Source organism: Onychostoma macrolepis, chromosome 11, assembly GCF_012432095.1.
Source record: "Onychostoma macrolepis isolate SWU-2019 chromosome 11, ASM1243209v1, whole genome shotgun sequence".
In the NCBI taxonomy this organism is placed as follows: Eukaryota; Metazoa; Chordata; class Actinopteri; order Cypriniformes; family Cyprinidae; genus Onychostoma; species Onychostoma macrolepis.
The window spans coordinates 21,915,165-21,935,190 of record NC_081165.1 but is presented as its reverse complement, the minus strand read 5'-3'; the positions used below and the strand labels follow the sequence as shown (position 1 = coordinate 21,935,190).

General features: G+C 36.6%; 1 protein-coding gene across 1 annotated transcript in view; it reads right to left on the bottom strand.

The window, feature by feature from the left end:
* suclg2 (succinate-CoA ligase GDP-forming subunit beta) overlaps nt 1-20,026 on the bottom strand; it is a 125,308-nt gene that overhangs the window by 97,959 nt on the left and 7,323 nt on the right. The gene's annotated exons all lie outside the window — the stretch shown is intronic.

Sequence of the window (20,026 nt, the reverse complement as noted above, 5' to 3'; positions counted from 1 at the left end):
CCGGAACAAGCGGTTCTTCCTTTTGAATAAAGTGTTGTATAAATGCGTGTCCTGTCATTATAAAACTCTCCTTTCACTCGGCAATGGATAAATATTAATCCTGCTGTTAAAAACAAATAAAGAAAAGTGTAGGACAGTGGTCATTATGTGCAAACAGTGAGAAACTTTATTTAGCAGTCATGTAAACACTACATCAGATTCATCAATTGGAATGAATTCAGTCCGACTGAACCAAAAATTGCGCATGTCAACATAGCCAATATGTCATTATATATGTGACAGTTCAGAGACTAGACCACATTTCAATTGCCACATTGACACATCTCTACTGTCACGTGGGATATGCACTAATACTGTTCTGTCCTTCCTACCATGAATAAACAATGAGTTGGATACATTTTTTTCAGGCAGCTCTTTGAAGTCATTTCACAACAGACATCAACTGTAATAAAGCGGTTTCAAGACCTTTCATGTCTTGCCTTGCATTCAGGCTAAGATTTCAAATCGTTGCAGCTCGGCACTAGGTTAATATTCACACACATTCATGATCACGTCCTTTGATGAGCATTGAATGTGATAGTTAACAACCCATAAGACACTCATTAAATAGACAATTTCCCATTATTCACCACTATAGAATGAGAGTGAAGCAGGTTATCAGAGCAGCACAGTGCTAAATGAAGTTAAGCACCTTATTAAGTCATGCTTTTGAACAACTCTCTATGGCTTCTGCTAATTGAGCATCTACGTGTCTCCATGGAGAATAATGAGTGCGGCCACCAAAGTTGGCAGGCTGTGGAACAGCACTGGAAGTGTATACTCAGAAGTGCACACTACCGAAGTGCACACATTATGAGATGCATTTGATGCGGAACTGAAGTGCCCAGTATGGTGGCAAACTATGAAATACATGTATACATAAAGGGAATTCCACAAAACTCAGGTTACAAGATGTATACACTGTGGAAGTATACACAAAATTCAATACTACAGAAGCACACATTTAGAAGTGTAGCCTATATTATGATGACGTTCTAGGACTTATCTTAAATGCCTCACCTGAAGTGGAACTTATACACAAAATATACACTCAAAAGTGCACACAGTTGTAGTGAACACTTTTAGCAGTGCATTCTAAAAATGTCCACAGGAGGCGCTTGAGAGCACACTTTTGAGACTACAATGACAATTTGGACACTCCATTGTCTCCTGGATTTCACATATGTGTGTGAGCAAAGAGCACAAGACATCAAGTCCACATAAAGTATGCCATTTGGAACAGAACCAGAGCCAGAAACGGAAAGTACAACAAAGAAAAGTTTGTATGTCTCCAATCCCCTCACTAACTTAATCATTTGCTCTTTGATAAGAGTCAGATAATGCACTACTCTCATTCTCGGCAATGTTCTTCTCAACGCCTGCATTTCATCATTTCACTACTATACATCACAGTGTGCTTTGACTGTGCTTGGCTACAGAAAACTAAAACTATGATTCATCATATCATTGAATTTGGTGCTTACTGCACATTTCTCATAAGAGAAAACAGATCACGAAACGATTCGGTTGGTAAATGTAACCAAAATTTTAATATTACATTAACAATTTCCTGACATTGTTTGCACTTTGACACTTGACAGGTGACACTTGAGAGCACACTTTTGAGTCTAAAATGACAATTTGGACACTCCATCATCTTGTGGATTTAACAAATGTGTGTGAGTAAAGAGCACAAGAAGTCAAGTCCACATGAAGTATTCCATTTGGAACAGAACCAGAGATCAGAAGCAGCATCACTTTTGTATGATGCTTTTTGTGTATATTGTTTACGTTGCTCTACATGACCTTGTAAATTGCCCCTAGGCGACAAATAGTGTTTGAAATTTGAACATTGCCAGGATCAATGGTACAGAAACTTTGAGATCGTATATCACTCCTTCTTCTTCCTTTAAATCTAATGAAAAAGTAAAATACAAATAATCTATCTACAAACAAACACACACACACACACATATAGATGCATAATATTTAAATTATGATAATATATAATAAATAATGATGTATACATGTTATATGAAAATATAATACAGTTATACATAATTATTGAATATACATTTTTTTGTACATTTTGGCATTAACATTTTTATTTAACTTAATTTGCATTTTATATTATCTTATAAATAACAATCATTTAATTTAAATATTTAATCACTGACTAACTATTGTTGATCTTGGTTGACATACATTATTATATATCACACATTATTATTATTATTATTGTATCTCAAAAATTACTATTATTATTGAATTTATTATATTAAACAATGGTCTAGTGTACTTCAGTATGCTTAGGTGAAATATATAAATATATAATGTATCAATCACCATAGCAATACACAATACCATTGTCAGCTATTAAACATGGCTTTTTTCCACAGAAAGGTATAATTTTCATGGTTAGCATCTGCTGAGTCCTCTAAGGGTCACTCCTAATGGCTGTGGTGTAGCATTCAATGTATATTTTTACCTCTGTATGGGGGTGGATATTGTCATATTTAAAACTGGAAACAGCTCCCTGTTGTACAAGCTAGCTAATGTTAACATTAACTACTTAAGCTACTTATGAAAGGTTCAACAGAAGGACACTGGCTAATAAAGCTGCCTCACACATCAAACTAAGCATACCATGTGTTTTAGTACTTTTTTTACATTTACATTTATGACTTAAAAAGGTTTCTGATTCTCTGTGTAGCATATACAACATGTATACACGGACAGACTCCAGAACAACATTTACCTTCAGTCAGCCACACAGCTGAACGTTTTATTTAGATTTCACAGATGAGGGTTTATTTTCTGACTGTCTTGGGTACAATGGGCTTACGGTTCACAGCTTTTTATGAATTCATATGGGAAATAAGTACCGTTTTCTCAACAGAATATGCTTCATTGCATCAGCAATGAACATAAAGTGTGCTTTACATGAATAAAGTTCCCAAAACAAATATTAATAAAGAGATATGTGAGATAAAGTGTGAGACAATCCTAGAAGGGTGGATTGTTCTATTAGGAGAAAAGGAAAACATGTGAAGGGAAACACAAATAACTTGTGGTGAACAAAAGTAAAACTACAACCCGAATTCCGGAAATGTTGGGACGTTTTTTTAAATTTGAATAAAATGAAAACTAAAAGACTTTCAAAATAACATGAGCCAATATTTTATTCACAATAGAACATAGAGAAAATAACTTTAAATTTGATCCCTCCTACAGGTCTCAAAAAAGCTGGCAAGGGGGGCAACAGAGGGTTGAAAAAGCAAGAAATTTTGAAAAGATTCAGCTGGGAGAACATCTAGCAACTAATTAAGTTAATTGACATCAGGTCTGTAACATGATTAGATATAAAAGGGATGTCTTAGAGAGGCAGAGTCTCTCAGAAGTAAAGATGGGCAGAGGCTCTCCAATCTGTGAAAGAGTGCGTAATAAGATTGTGGAAACAATGTTCCTCAACATCAAATTGCAAAGGCTTTGCAAATCTCATCATTCACAGTGCATAACATCATCAAAAGATTCAGAGAAACTGGAGAAATTTCTGTGCGTAAGGGACGAGGCTGGAGACCTTTGTTGGATGCCCGTGGTCTTCGGGCCCTCAGACAACACTGCATCACTCATCGGCATGATTCTGTCATTGACATTACTAAATGGGCCCACGAATACTTCCAGAAACCACTGTCGGTAAACACAATGTGCCGTGCCATCTGCAGATGCCAACTAAAGCTCTATCATGCAAAAAGGAAGCCATGTGTGAACATGGTCCAGAAGTGCCGCCGTATCCTGTGGGCCAAGGCTCATTTAAAATGGACGGTTTCAAAGTAGAAAAGTGTTCTACGGTTAGACCAAATTTGACATTCTTGTTGGATATCATGGACGCCGTGTCCTCCGGACTAAAGAGGAGGGATACCTTCCAGCACGTTATCAGCGTTCAGTTCAAAAGCCAGCATCTCTGATGGTATGGGGGTGCAAAAGTGCATACAGTATGGGCAGCTTTTTTGGAAGGCATTATGAAAGCTGTATTTCAGCAGGACTACGATGTGTAGTAGAAGAGTCCAGGTGCTGAATTGGCCTGCCTGCAGTCCAGATCTTTCACCTATAGAGAACATTTGGTGCATCATTAAACGAAAAATACATCAAAGACGACCACAAACTCTTCAGCAGCTGGAAACCTATATCAGGCAAGAATGGAACCAAATTCCAACATCAAAACTCCAGAAACTCATAACCTCTATGCCCAGGCATCTTCAAACTGTTTTGAAAAGAAGAGGAGATGTTACACCATGGTAAACATGCCCCCGTCCCAACTATTTTGAGACCTGTAGCAGGCATCAAATTTGAAATGAGCTCATTTTGAGCATAAAATTATAAAATTTCTCAGTTTAAACATTTGTTGTTATCTATGTTCTATTGTGAATAAAATATTGGCTCATGTGATTTGAAAGTCTTTTAGTTTTCATTTTATTCAAATTTCCAGAATTCGGGTTGTAAACTATGGATTCAATTAAAAAGTGTTTGTCAATTGATTCTGTAGCATGTAACATTTTAGCGCTATGCTAAGCTAATAAACCAAGCTGTTTCCCGCCTCGTGCTCGTGTGTTTGTGCATGTTCTGTGTTTGCGAATGAACAATATAATGGTGTTAGTGGGAAGCTTAATTTAATAAAGTAAGTAAACAACTCACACACTTAAATATTACCACTTTGCTATGTCAAAATAAGACTTGAAATGTCTTGATGACATTAGTAATGTTTATTTAACCAAGAAAATGTGACTGGGACATGAATTTAAATATGATTTATTTAAAAGAAAAACAAAACTGAGGACTTTGCCTCTTCATTTAAGAACACCACCGCACACCATATGCTTGTTCATTGGCGTTAATTTAAACATTTTATAGATTTTTTCAGCAGATAACCAGGATTTTGAAAAGCCCAAGCATTTAAAGCAGCAGCAAATTTCTAGAATGTCTCCTAATTATACATCCTCAGATTCACAGCCCTGTGTCATCCAAAGACCAGGAAAGCAAACTATCAGATAGCAGGTGTCAGGTGTATGAACATCTAAACCTGGAGTCTAATGAGAGAATTATACATTTAAAAATATCAACATGAAAGTCTAGATCTGAGGCGATGATATTTGCCTAACAGATATATTTTTGTGTTTCTGTCTGTCAGGTGTTATCGGCGTTCCTGGTTCCGGCCCCGCTTGATTAACCGGACTGTGGAAGTGCTAAAAGAGCTCCATGGCAACCTCTTTGCAAATGTTAGCGGTAATTGTTTTCTTTTCCCCCTTGTCGCTAAATTTAGCAAGAGTCCACTTTGTAGCTATACAGGTTATTAGTTCACCCAAGGGCAAAGAGAGGTTGAGGTGCATCCGAACCAAGAGGTGGGCGTCAGGGGCGCGAGCGGGAGGCGGTAAGAAGGGGACAGCAGGTGTCTGATCTCCCCTGAGACTCTGCCTCAACAGTAATTATCTTCATCAGCACTCTGGAGACACCACCAGTTAAATACCAACACACACAAACGCACAGCTTTCTGCACCCACAAACACACATGCAGTTGAAAGCTCAAAAAACATGCATATACATACAAATAGAGTTAAATGAAATAGATGCACTGATGTACTCACATAAAAACAAATAATAGTACATAAGTAAGTAAAGGAGCAAATAAATAATTTGTGGATACTCAATGTCTATGGATGCATAAAAAAAACTCATGCTTTGGTAAATTGTAATTATGACATAAAATCTCAAAATCATGAGACAAATAGTTGAAACTGAAATACAAATTCATAATTATGAAATAAAAAGTTGAAATTTAGATAAAAGGTCATAATATAGACTTATGTCATTATTATTATGACTTACCTAAACTTAATTATGACTTACCATAATTGTTTTTATATCATAAATTTTGACTTTTTAATCTCATTTTATGTCATAATTATGACTTATCTAAATCAAAGCATGATTTTTTTTTCGTGTCTAGTGGAAATAGGCTTCCATATTATAACATGACTGACTTCTTATATGTGTGATATTCAAAATGTTTAAACATCAATTGACAGCAAAATCCAAATAATATATACCCTTATCCACCTTATTTTTCAACGTGGATGTATGCCGTTTTCTGTGAATGTGTGAGAGGTTCTTTAGCCACTGTAGGGAAATAGTGAGAGGAATATCAAAGTGCAGTAAACTGTAAAACTGTTTGCACTACAAAAAAAACAAGGTGGATAAAGTCACAGGAGAACAACAAAAGCTCAGTGACACCTATAAAACCCTATTTCTGAACTTTTTCCATGAATAGTCAAGTCAATATTTTCAAATTCAGAGAAGAAAATGCTATTCCAAAACGGTCTGACTTTTGAGTTTCACTTTTGGCGAACTAGAAGTGACAACCGAGACATTCTGCAGTAATTGTTAAATGTCAAAAAATGGCATAAAAATTCAATTCTCTATTTCCTCAAGTCATTCTGGATTAAAACTGTTCAACTACTCAAATAAGTGCTACAGTTTTATAAACTGCTCACCATGCATCAACTCAACAGTGTCACTGTAAAATCAAGTGTTAATTTTAAGAGAATGTTAATTACTTGTCTCAGGTAATTAATTAAACTTTGTTTTAATATGCCGTGTGAAGTTAAAATTAGTTCAACTTTTAAAGCCATGTTTCAGCACACTGCATTCTCTTTCAGGTTGGTTACACACGCTTTGATGGTTCCTTGCACTACCAATGTTGTTGAGGCAAGTCCGTCTCCCTCTAACCAACCAGGCCATAGCAAAATGCCACAATATATATCACAAAGGTTAAAATAAGGTGCTTGTTTTAACAATGTTTATATTCTTGTTCATTTTTTCTATATTATCTATGATCTATGGAAAAAAGTAAAAGTAATAAAATCACCATCCTCAAAAAGTACTGTAAAAGTACATTAAAAAAAAGTACAAAATAAATAAAGAGACTTGCTTTTGTTATGCACTATGTTCAGTTTGTACCTACAAGCAGTTCTGCTACTCTTTTACCACTACCTGAAGAAAAGAAAAGAAAAAAAAAAGTAATTTATGTATGACGGCCTTAAGAATTGTGAAATTATATTGGGAAGCAGATTTTTCAGATCAACAACTAGGTCAATAAACAAGATAGATTACAGTCTCCTCGTAAAAGCTGGGAAAAGCATAAAGAGTCTTAAACCTTTACTGAATGATTCAGAGAGTCGAGACTCTTAATAATACATCAGTTTAGCCTACAAAGCAAAGATGCAGTCAATGATTTCAGAAGCAACCAATGGGAAAGCAGACAGTGGAGTTCAAGTGATTCAACACAGTTTGGCCTTCCAATTAAATGCCTTAAAGGGATAGTTCACCTATTCTGCCATCATTTTCTTCACCTGATGTCATTTCAAACCTGTGACACTATATTTCTTCTGTGGAATGCAAAAGATACTTTTGATACTTTTTTTGTTGTCCATACAGTAGAAGTCGTTGGGTCCAAAGGACAAAAACAGTACTTCAAAATATCTTCTTTTGTGTTATACAGAAGAACTAAGTGATACAGGTTTGTAATTACATTACGGTGAGTAAATGACAACAGAATTTTCTTTTATGGGTATAATAACACCTTAAGCTTTGTCCCGTAGGCTACACCACACTACTTGGAGAACATCTGAGCCGCGTAAATGTGGACTAACCCCACAATCCTAAAACGACCTTATTCTCACCTGACCTAAACAGAAACATTTGCTTTCTTTTCAAGTTTGTATCCTTTATTAGCATTGAAAGAAACAGCTTCTCTAGATCCTCTGGGAGGCCAGATGTCTCTTAAGGACATGGTGGCCCACAGCAGATCTTGACTTATCGTTGTTCTCTCACAAAGGTGAAAGGACGAAGAAAAGCTGTGGCGGCAGTTGCATCAAATTCCACAAGATAGCAGATGTTCTGTAAGGCCCCCACATCAACTTTAAAAACTCAGGCATAGAGTCATGGTTGTACAGCCTTTTCTTCATTATTTATTTGATAAAAGTAATGAAGTGTGTGGTACGCAGTCATAAATTTGATGTTATTTTGCTGCTTTTTTTGAAATTATATATACATATGAAATATATACATATTATATATTCATATACATTTCAGCCCTGAACGTCAGCGGAGACCAGGACAACTAGATGAGCCCCAGAGGTCTCCTAGACTGCCATTGGGACAAGACCACAGGAACCAGATGAGTCCTCTGCACAATCTGACTCTGCTTTAGCCTAGATTTAAACTGCTGATTTTGTCTGGCCAGAGGAGAATAACACTATTTCGACAAACTATTTCCCCGTCTAAATACTGTAAAGCTGATATAAAGCCACCCAGCTTTATATCAAGCTGATGTAAAGCTGCTTTGACAGAATTTGCATTGTTAAAAGCGCTATACAAATAATAGTGACTTCACTTGACTTGACATTTGTGCATTTGGCACACTTTGTCTTGGTGCGTTTTCCATGTGCATGAGGATCACAGATCTACGTATATTCAGAAAGAACAGGCCACTGCACTGCAGTGATGACGAGGTCTATGCTAATCCAGCTGGATATATGAAGGTAATACGCACACACTTCAAACTGAGGGGGAAAAACAACCACTCTAAAGGTGCTGGAGAGGGTCTGCTGCTCTTGAATGTAATAGACTCCTGGCTCAGTCATTGCTCTTATAACCCTATTCTGATACCTGCACTGCTTCTCATTAGCTGTGACATAAGAAAAAAAATAGCATTTTGAATTGTGTTTGGGTCATGTGTGTAAACAGTAAGTAAACAGGGGGTTTGAAATGCCACCATATGTTAATGACAACCAACTGCAAACAACATTTGCAACATTTAGCTTCAATAATGTAACATTTTCAAGTTAAACAAGATGTTTACTGTGAAAAATAAATGTAGGACGACCCTTTTATGCATCTGGATCATGAAAAGTATTCTATGATAAGAGATGCACTGCAGCGATATAGACATTTTGGCTGATACAGAGAACCAGTAGTTATGAAATTATGATACATTGTGAATCACCAAATTATTACTTAATATTTAGGGATGCATATACCAAATATTAAAATTCTAGTTGATACAGATGTGCCAGTACTTATTGGCCAAGAACCGGCAGCTATTACAATTCTAAACTGTTTTGTTTAAATAAATCAAAAACAAAACACTAAAACTAAAATCTAATTTTAAAGAAAAAGTTCAGCCACAAAATGAAAATTTGCTGAAATGCACTCACCCTCAAGGCATCTAAAGATATAGAGGAGTTGAACAGATTTGTGGAAATTTAGCATTACAGCACTTTCTCACCATGGATCTTCTGCAGTGAATGGGTGCCATCAGAATAAGAATCCAAACAGCTGACAAATACATCACAATAATCCAAAACACGACTCCAGCAGTTAACATCTTGTGAAGTGAAAAGCTGTGTGTTTGTAATGAGCAAATTATTAGTTAAAACACCTTACAAACACAGTTTTTCACTTTAAAAGATGTTAACTTGATGTTAATGTTGTCTGTTTGGACTCTCATTTTGAGGCAACCATTCACTGCAAAATTCTATATTTTGCAGCCCTATTAATATTTCATTTTCCCCACCTGCATGGACTTGGTTACATTAAAAACTAAAACTGTTTCAGATGTAGAAAAGTTGATAAGTTTAGTTTGATAAAAAAAAAAAACAATGCTTTTTTTTTCTTTAGAATAACATGCAATCATGAATCATAATCAACATAATAAGACTGAACCTGGATTATAGAAGTTAATATGATCCATTATGATTTAATGTCATCTTTAACTAACATTATTAGTTTGCCTGACCATATGCACCAATACCAGAGTACAACAAACTGAAAGCAAGCAGCTGCTTAGAGATCCGATCTCATTGCTTCTTGCCAGGCAGACGACGTAAAGTGTTAGAGTAACTCAGGAGGACACGTTTCAGCATCTAGCTGATGGATGAGACACAATCACTATGCAAAAGAAAACAAGATGGAAATAAATCAACATTCGTCCTTACAAAACCACAAGAGAGAATAAAATGTAATCACTCATCCGCTAAACATGAAATCTGCTGGGGTTTTCACGGATTTTACAAACTGATACGAATATTACAGAATTACTCAGTGTGCCCAAGACCCAGACAGTGCAGGCAAGTCAATGGAGACTACATTTAGTACACTATTAGTCTGCTCTCAACATTAGCATGACTTGTACATTAGGCTGCTCCATCAGCCAGACAGAGAGATTGGATATCTTAAGTCGATGAAGGATTGATTCCTAAAAGAGTTCTTGCAGGAAGACAAAAATAAAATAAAATTAAGCAACACAACTGCTGTCCTCACTGGGGAAAATGGGTTTTACATTTGCATATTCATGAGGGGGTATTTACAAATCTGTATTGACCAATCCAATTCTTCCGAGAGAAGGAAGAGGAGCTTAAAAGCTCAAACAAGGAGATTTTCTGAGGACAGACTTATGAGAGCTTTTCTTGAGGTCTTTCAGAGGGCAATGCTGTTTCATTGTGCATAATAAAAAAAACATTAAACCAGAGAGATCATTTTTCAAGCACTTCCGTGCAAAAAATTAAAAATACATATCTCGTTTGTTTAATCACCCCATAATTTACATTCAAAACCTATTGTATCCCCATCTTCCATTCCCATACATCAAACCCTCTTTTTCCCTGGGTAAAGGAAACTCCTGCATAACTATATAGAAACAATTTGTTAATATCAGATAAACATCAGTGAACAGAAAATATCTGTGCTGTTGCTAACTAAAATGAATACTATTAAAAAGAATTGTTTCTGAAAAAACAATAATAATAATTTCAAAAGCACATAAAATAACTAATAAAATAAATAAAAGCACATAATAAAAAATAAACAGCGGAAAATATAAAAACACAAAAGGTCATTCAAAATAACAATGCTAAAATAACTAAGACATCATTCATGTTCCCTGAAAATTCAACCCAATTCAGCTTTATGATAATTTAGTGACTTTAAAAGCAGAACAGAACTTTGTATTTTAGGTTTCAAAATTATTCATAACATGAATGAGAAACCTGTACAAAAAAAAAAAAGGACAAATATACATTAAAATGCATCTCTCTCTACCGGTCTCTTACACCTTTCTAGTCACATAGCAAACCACATAGACCTGCTGCATTATATGTTAATATTTATATCTAATATTTTGAATTTTCAGAATCTTTAAATACAGAAAGGAAGTTTGTATTTCGGGTTTTAGGATTTTTCATAACATGGAAAATGTATAAATATACAATAAAAAGCTTTAAATGTTACCCTTCAGTCACAAAAGGAATAAAAACACTATAATAAGTTGGTAGAAATAATATAATGAGGTTCCTACCTGTTACACATTTCTAGTCACAGAGTAAACTTACTCTGTTATATGTTAATTCTTTCCCTAATTATCAGCATCTGATGCTTCGACAAACAGTGTTTAAGGAGCGGCCCAGTCGACTTTATCAGATCCTTCATAGCACAGTCACAGGCCAGCAGTCTCCAGGGGTTAAAATCCTCATTACTAGTCATAGCTCTGCCCTAAACCCTTTGAAATGACTCTTCCTAATTAGCACCTCCAAATGGCCTCACATTTAATTAACTTGTGGAATCCTTGAGGGGCGTTTTGATTTAAGAAATTAACACATTTTCCCATTCCTGATTGTAACTAATTGGTTTACTTTATTCAGAAATGATAGCTGCCATTTATCATGCATAATACAATACCAATGTTAAAACAATGGAGCTAATAAAGTGCTGTTGATAATTCAGGGCTCATTACTGTAAGACTATCTGAGATGCTTAAAAGATTTAATAAGTTGTATTTACACAGTTTTAGCATTTGCACAAGCTAATTAGAGATCAAATGGTGAAACTATTTTAATTTGGAACATCAATATTCCTTCGAAGTCACAATGTTGGATAAGGAAGCAACGAGTTAATTAGCTTGTGCTGGGGAAAAACCAAATAAAGTAATTTGTGACCTCTGAATGCTCTCAGCTCTTTTTCATAGTCTGATTTTAACGTATGACTTCCGTTCAGCAAGGTCAGGTGGACACTGGATGAGCAGCAGCCTTTGACAAGTTGACAAGAGAGCTCCGTTAGGCCGTGACGTGTGTGTGTTAGCAGAGTTGAGTTATGGGGAGTCAGCAGAGCATGCCAAAGGATTTAGATCGCAGAGATTTGCATCATGGGATACGCTTTTGCCTTAATCTCCTAAAGACAGACACGGGCTGAAGGTGAAGGCAACTCTCTGCAGATATGAATTTAGCAATTAACATAGTTAATAAGGAACATCATTCAGAGGAGAGAGGGCTGGAGGAGTGAGGTTAAGTCTGAACAAATGGAAGTGGGCGAAGACACTGAATAGTTCATAAAAATGAGATTTCACTCATATACCAGCTTCACTTGGGTTCCAATCATGCTTTTTCATCTCTGGAACATGCTCTTTTTTTAAGAAATTACAATAAACTTTCAAAGAACTGCAGATTTCAAGCTTCATAAAGGATGCAGAAGTTCTATAAAAGTGGTTCACATGACTCGAGGGCTACAAGCACACTATTGGTCAAAAGTTATGAATAAATTAGATTTTTTTATAATAATACAGTAAATAATACAGCAAAAAATTATATATATATTGCGGGTAAAATAAGTATTGAACACGTCACCATTTTTCTCAGTAAATATATTTCTAAAGGTGCTGCACTGTAAAAAGTGATAAGTTGACTTAACTTAAAAAAATTGAGGAAACCCGTTGCCTTAAAATTTTTAAGTAAATGATAATTTAAAAAATAAGTTAATTGAATTGTCAAGTTCCCTTAACTTTTTTTTTTTTTTTAATTATGTACTTAATAATTAAGGCAACGGGTTTCCTAAATTTTAAGTTAAGTCAACTTTCACTTTTTACAGTGTGTTGACATGAAATTTTCACCAGATGTCAGTAACATACATACGAAGAACGCAAAACAAATACATTCAGAAATTAAGTGCTGTGTAATAAAGTGGAATGACACAAGGAAAAAGTATTGAACACATGAAGAAAGGGAGGTGCAAAAAGGCATGGAAAGCCAAGACACCAGCTGAAATCTATCAGCAATTAGAAAGCAATTCTGCCTCTTGTCAGTGGAAATTAATATTAGTTGGTTCAGTCCCAACTGATGGCCTATAAAAAGGTGTCTCATGACCAACGTGTCACACAAGAAACATTTCATGATGGGTAAAAGCAAAGAGCTTTCTCAAGACCTTCGCAACCTTATTGTTGCAAAACAAAGGATTTCTATACTTCTGAATGTTCCAGTGAGCACTGTTGGGGCCATAATCCAGAAGTGGAAAGAACATCATTTCACCATAAACCTGCCAGCACTAGGTGCTCCTCGCGAGATTTCTGACATAGGAGTGAAAGAATTATCAGAAGAGTTATCCAAGAGCCAAGGATCACTTGTGGAGAGCTTCAGAAAGACCTGGAATTAGCATGTACAATTGTTTCAAAGAAAACAATAAGTAATGCACTCGACCGCCGTGGCCTGTATGCACGCTCACCACGCAAGGCTCTACTGCTGAAGAAAAAGCATGTTGAAGCTCATTTAAATTTTGCTGCACAACATTTAGACAAGCCTGTGAAACACTGGGAGAATATAGTCAGGTCAGATGAGACAAAAATTGTATTCTTTGGATGCCATAATACACACGTTTGGAGGTCAAATGGCACTGCACATCACCCCAAAACATCATGGTGTAGCACTGGCAAAATACATATAATTGAAGGATGAATGGAAAAATGTACCGAGACATTCTTGATAAAAATCTGCCAGGATGATGAAGATGAAATGAGGGTGGATATTTCAGCGAGACAATGATCCCAAACACACAGCCAAGGAAACTCTCAGTTGGTTTCAGGTAAAGAAAGTAAAGCTGCAAGAATGGCCCAGCCAATCCCCTGACTTGAATCCAATAGAAAATCTATGGAAAGAACTAAAGATCAGAGTTCATAGAAGAGGCCCATGGAACCTTCAAGATTTGAAGACTGTTTGTGTGGAAGACTGGGCCAAAATCACACCAGAGCAATGCATGCCTAGTTTCTCCATACAGGAGGTGTATTGAAGCTGTCATTACCAACAAAGGCTTTTGTACAAAGTATTAAATAAATTTCAGTAAGCGTGTTCAATACTTTTCCCCCTGAGTCATTCCATTTTATTACACAGAACTTAATTTCTGAACTTATTTGTTTTGCTTTCTTCTTATGTATGGATTACTTGGGCTGTTACCGACATCTGGTGAAAATTTCATGTCAACAGCACCTTTATAAATATATTTAATGACAAAACCCACTGTATAAACAGTTGTGCTCAAAATTATTCATGCCCATGGTAAATATGATCAAAGACGGCTGTGAAAATAAATCTGTATCATTAATCCTTTTGATCTTTTATTAAAAGAATTTACAAAAATCTAACCTTTCATTGGAGAATATGAATTTAAAATGGGAGAGAAATCTCAGTATGAAATAAATGTTTTTCCTCTAATACACATTGGCCACAATTAACCATACCCTTTTATTCAATACTTTTTGCAACCTCCTTTTGCCAAGATAACAGCTCTGAATCTTCACATATAATGCCTGATAAGTTTGGAGAACATCTGACAAGAGATCAGAGACCATTCCTTCATCCAGAATCAGCTCCATGTTGGTGCTTCTTCTCTTCAGTTCACCCACTCATTTTCTGCAGCGTTCAGGTCAGAGGACTGGGATGACCATAGCAGAAGCTTGGTTTCGTTCTCAGTGACCCATTTTTGTTTTGGTTTAGATGTTTGTTTGTGGATCATTGTCCTGTTGGAAGATCCAACCACAGCCCATTATAAGATTTCTAGAATGGACAGTCAGCTTTTAATTTTTTATATGTTGGTATTTAATTGAATCCATGATGCCATGTATCTAAACAAGATGTCCAGGACCTCCAGCAAAAAATAGGCCCACAACATTAAAGATACAGCAGTATATTTCATTGTACACATGGGGTACTTTTTTATCCCTTTGTGCACCAAACCCACCAAAACCCCAAGATTCAACTATTTTCTGCAATTCTCCAGCGGTGATCTTTGGAGAGTCTTTGGCCACTCAAACTCTCCTCCTCGCTGTACATTAGGACGATATAGACACACGTCATCTTCCAGACAGATTTGTGATATCTTTAGTTGATTGGAACCTCTTAATTATTGCCCTGATGGGGGAAATGGGGATTTTTAATGCTTTAGCTATTTTCTTACAGCCACTTTCTAAATTTGTGAAGTTTAACAATCTTTTGCTGCACATCATATTCTTTGGTTGGAAATATATTCTTTGGTTTTACTCCTTGTGATCAATGATTAAGGGAATTTGGCCTTTGTGTTCCTCATATTTATAATCCTGTGAAACAGGAAGCCAAGGATGGACAATTTCATGTTCCTAGTCACCCTGGTGTGATAAAAAAATACAAATATGAATGGGAATATACTTCATATTAGATATTTTAATCATAAGAATTTCTAGAGGTACCAACAATTGTGGCCATTGTGTACTAGAGATTTTCCCCCACTTTTACTTTTTTTTTTTTTATTTCAATTAAAGGTTAGACTTTTAAAAAAAATTTAAATGAAAGATCAAATGGATAAACAATGCAGACTTATTTTCACAGCCGTCTTTGATCATATTTACCAAGGGTATGAATAATTTTGAGCACAACTGTGTGTGTGTGTGTGTGTATATACACACACACACATACATACATGAAATACAGTATTATAATTTAAAATAACTGTTTTCCGTTTTAATATATTTAAAGTATAAACTTTTCAGCATCATTACACCAGTAATCAGTGTCACACGATCCTTCAGAAACCATTCTAATATGCTGATTTGTTGTTTAAGATTAATTTTTTTTATTTATTCTTTTTTAATCACCATCATTGAAAACTGCTTTGCTGCTTAATATTTTTGTGGACACAGTGATCCCCCAAAACTTTGAATGGTGAAGTAAAATTCAAAAAAAAAAAAAAGGGAAAGCAAAGAAAGAAAGAAATACTTTTATTTAGCAAGAACACATTAAATTGATCAAAAGTGACATTTAAAATATTACAAAAGATTTCAGTTTCAAATAGATGGTATTCATTTAACTTTATATGGTTTATTTTAGCAAAAATGTTTAACACTGATAATAATAATAATAATAATTATTATTATCTTCGGTCAGAAATCTTGGTGTAATCTTTGATGACCAGCTGACCTTCAAAGACCACATTGCAAAGACTGCTCGATCTTGCAGGTTTGCACTACACAACATCAGAAAGATCAGGCCCTTTCTGACGGAGCATGCTGCACAACTTCTTGTCCAGGCCCTTGTCATTTCTAGGCTGGACTACTGCAATGCTCTTCTGGCTGGACTTCCATCAAACACAGTCAAACCTCTACAAATGATTCAGAATGCGGCGGCACGACTGGTCTTCAAGGAACCCAAAAGAGCCCATGTCACACCTCTCTTTATCTCATTGCATTGGCTACCAATCGCAGCTCGCATCAAGTTCAAGACACTGATGCTTGCTTATAGAACAACCACAGGCTCAGCACCCGCCTACATGCACTCACTATTAAGAATCTACATCCCCTCCAGAAGTCTGAGATCTGCTAGTGAGCGACGCCTCGTGGTACCATCACAAAGAGGCTCAAAATCACTCTCCAGAACATTCTCGGTCACCATTCCTGGCTGGTGGAATGATCTTCCCACCCATATTCGGAGTGCTGGATCCCTCTCAATCTTCAAGCAACAGCTGAAAACTCATCTCTTTCGACACTACTTGACACCCTACACATAAAAAAAAACAAAAAAAAAAACCTCTTTCTCCTTATTTATTCCTTCCCTTGCTAGCTTGCACTTATTTAAACAATGCCTGAGACTTGGTGTTACAAGCACTTCGTTTGTCGGATTGCCTCTTCAAGATGAATCGCTTCATGTGTTCCCCAAATTGTAAGTCGCTTTGGATAAAAGCGTCTGCAAAATGACTAAATGTAAATGTAAATGTAAATAATAATAAAACCATTATTTATATCTGAGCACCAAATCAGCATATTAAAATGATTTCTGAAGAATAATGTGCCACAGTTTTGTGTGAGAACCAAGCTGAAATTAAAACGATTTACTGATAAATCAAGAAATTCTCTCTCAGCAGCATTCATGGGAGACCTGCACTGAACCTTTTTAGTTATTTATTTTTTACTTTTCAGTGCATTTCTGATGATTTGGTAACTAAAAATGGTTTAAATTATTCATGAATCTGACTAATCTGGTTCGCAAGATCAACTCAGTCAATGATCCAATCGCAGTCGTTCCTTGAATAACAACATAACTTTCCATCTGTTTTTTACACAAATAATACTTTTATGATACCGTTATGGTGGTTGCTTGACCTTTTTGAAGCTTAAATGTTCCCATCGTTACCATTCATTGTAATTGCATGAACAAGAGCGACCTGCAGTTTAAGAATTTCTCCTTTTGTGTTCAATGGAAGAAGAAAGTGTTACAAGTTTGGAACAACATAAGACTTATAGAAATAATGACAGAACTGTAATATTTAGTGAACTGTTCCTTTAATAAGCAATGTTTAAAATGCTCTTCAGCTTTTAACAATGAGCTTTTAGACATCCACGGTAGGGCTGCACGATACATCGTTTCAGTATCGATATCGCGATATGCGCATCCGCGATAGTCACACAGACACGTGAGAGCCACGCAGATAAACGTGAAAACTGAAATCCGTTCATTTTTGTGTCTGTTTGTGTCTGAAATGCGAAACTGATGGGCGAAACTGTAAAAATGCATGTCTCTGCAAGAATCCTTGTAAACGCAGTGGCTTATGGCTTAGGTGAAGGTAAACCAGTACCGTTTCTAGGCATAGGCAAGCTAGGCAGTCACCTAGAGCACCACCAGCTGGAGGGGGCGCCAATAAGCGCACATAGGCCTACTGCCACTACATTTTAACAGGGTTGTGATCAAGAGTGGTACGGACACCCTGAAATACGATTGCCGCCCCCACTGGATCATCCAACATCATTGGGCTAGAGTACTGTCATTCTGACGATGCCTGTATGCCATTGGATCAGAGTGCTGTCAATTGCTGCCTCTGATTGTTGCATGCAAAGTTTGCATTTGGATTTGGAGCACTCAACAATGTATCCAAATCCAAATGTAATCAAATTAATTTATGTGTGATGACAATTTCTTAGTCACTAGGGATTGTTACATAGAGCTATACAGGCATCCAGTAGCCTAATGGTACCACAGATAATAAACTGTGCAAAATGTTTTATCTTAACAGTCAATTTACAAATAGGTCTAATGCGTTCAGATTTGTGGAACTCACAATGCGCTGAATTTCCACAAATTAGTGTCGTTACTATGACAACCAATTTGAATGTGACAAGAAAATTATTTCTGAAAAAGAAATATATATATGTGAACACAAATTTTATGTTATTTTGTATGTAATCTTAATTATCTTGTTTGGGTGTGGGAGTTCGATCGGGGATTTCGCCTAGGGCGTCAAAATGGATAGAAACGGCCCTAAGGTAAACAATTGAGGAAATAGATGGATAATATATTGTTTCACAGCAGTTAATGTTCCTGAGACTTTCTGTTTCATGAATGTTAATCAAACAAAAAAACACAGAGAAAAATCACTTTTGTAGCTTTAACACAGATTTAAAGGTGCAGTTGGAGACAAAGTCTCTTTAAGACAAGTCATGTGACTCGACGGCAATCTTTGAAACGCCTCTCGGGCATGCAAGTGCAGCTCCTATCTCTTTGAATGGGGAAACATCAAATTCTCCAAAACTGTTCACTAAGCTCACGATTAAATTTCATATTTGAAATCACCAAAGAAATCTGTCAACAACTGTATCATAAATGTTGTTTCTTTTGCTCAAATAGCGTTATAAAAAGCTTATTTCTCAGGCTAGATCAGCCAGTGCGCATGCGCAGTCCTCAGCGCACGTCTCAGAGCGCTAACTGTTTCTATAGCAACTGGGACTTCTAACGGCAGCTGCAATGACGCGCTGATTTTACCGATTAGCGATTGGCTCTTTCATTCAGAAGGCGGGGCTTCCTGCGTTTGAGCAGCCATATTGAGCGTCGGATTTTTCCCCATTCAAAATTATACGAATGACACGTCTTGGGTATTCTATAGTCTTTGGTTGGAGATCTCGGAAAATGCTAACTTTAGCCTGATAGCACTGAAAGCAAACGTCCCACCCTCCCTGCAATCACTGTCCAAAGCCACGCCCCCTGAACGCACATACGCTTAAAATAGACTACATCAATGGTTTCCAATTACAGTCCTCGTGCCCTCCCCGCTCTGCACATTTCACATGTATATCTTATCACGTCCCACAGTTGTTCTGTTCGACCGTAAGTCCTAAGTGCCCTGCGAAGTGGACAGCACCAGATATTCTGCCACGATTCCAGTTCAAAGCGAGCGTATATGTTCCATACAAAGGGCATTAAAGTGTGCGAGACGTGAATTTAAATTGTATTTATTTACAGAGGTATGTCACACTTCTCTAGTAAGTTTCGTCTGTGTGTGAAGATGCTGCGCAGCGCAAATCCGTGAGTGAATGTTCCGAAGTGAAATAAACTTCAACAGATTTCCTCTGCTCAGGGAGTAGGGAGCAATGAACACTGCGAGCATGCCAATCGGAACACAGTTCATGCACGTAGCTCTCTTCTAAGGAACTGGTTATATTAGCGTTGATGACGTATCCTGTCTGCGCGAACCGGGTGCGCAGAGGTATGCAAATACATACGTTGACAGACAGGTAGGAAAGCCAATTAAAACGCTCGGACCGAGCGTTTTGATTGGACAAACATTTCTTGGTCCTACACCTTCCACAGAATATATG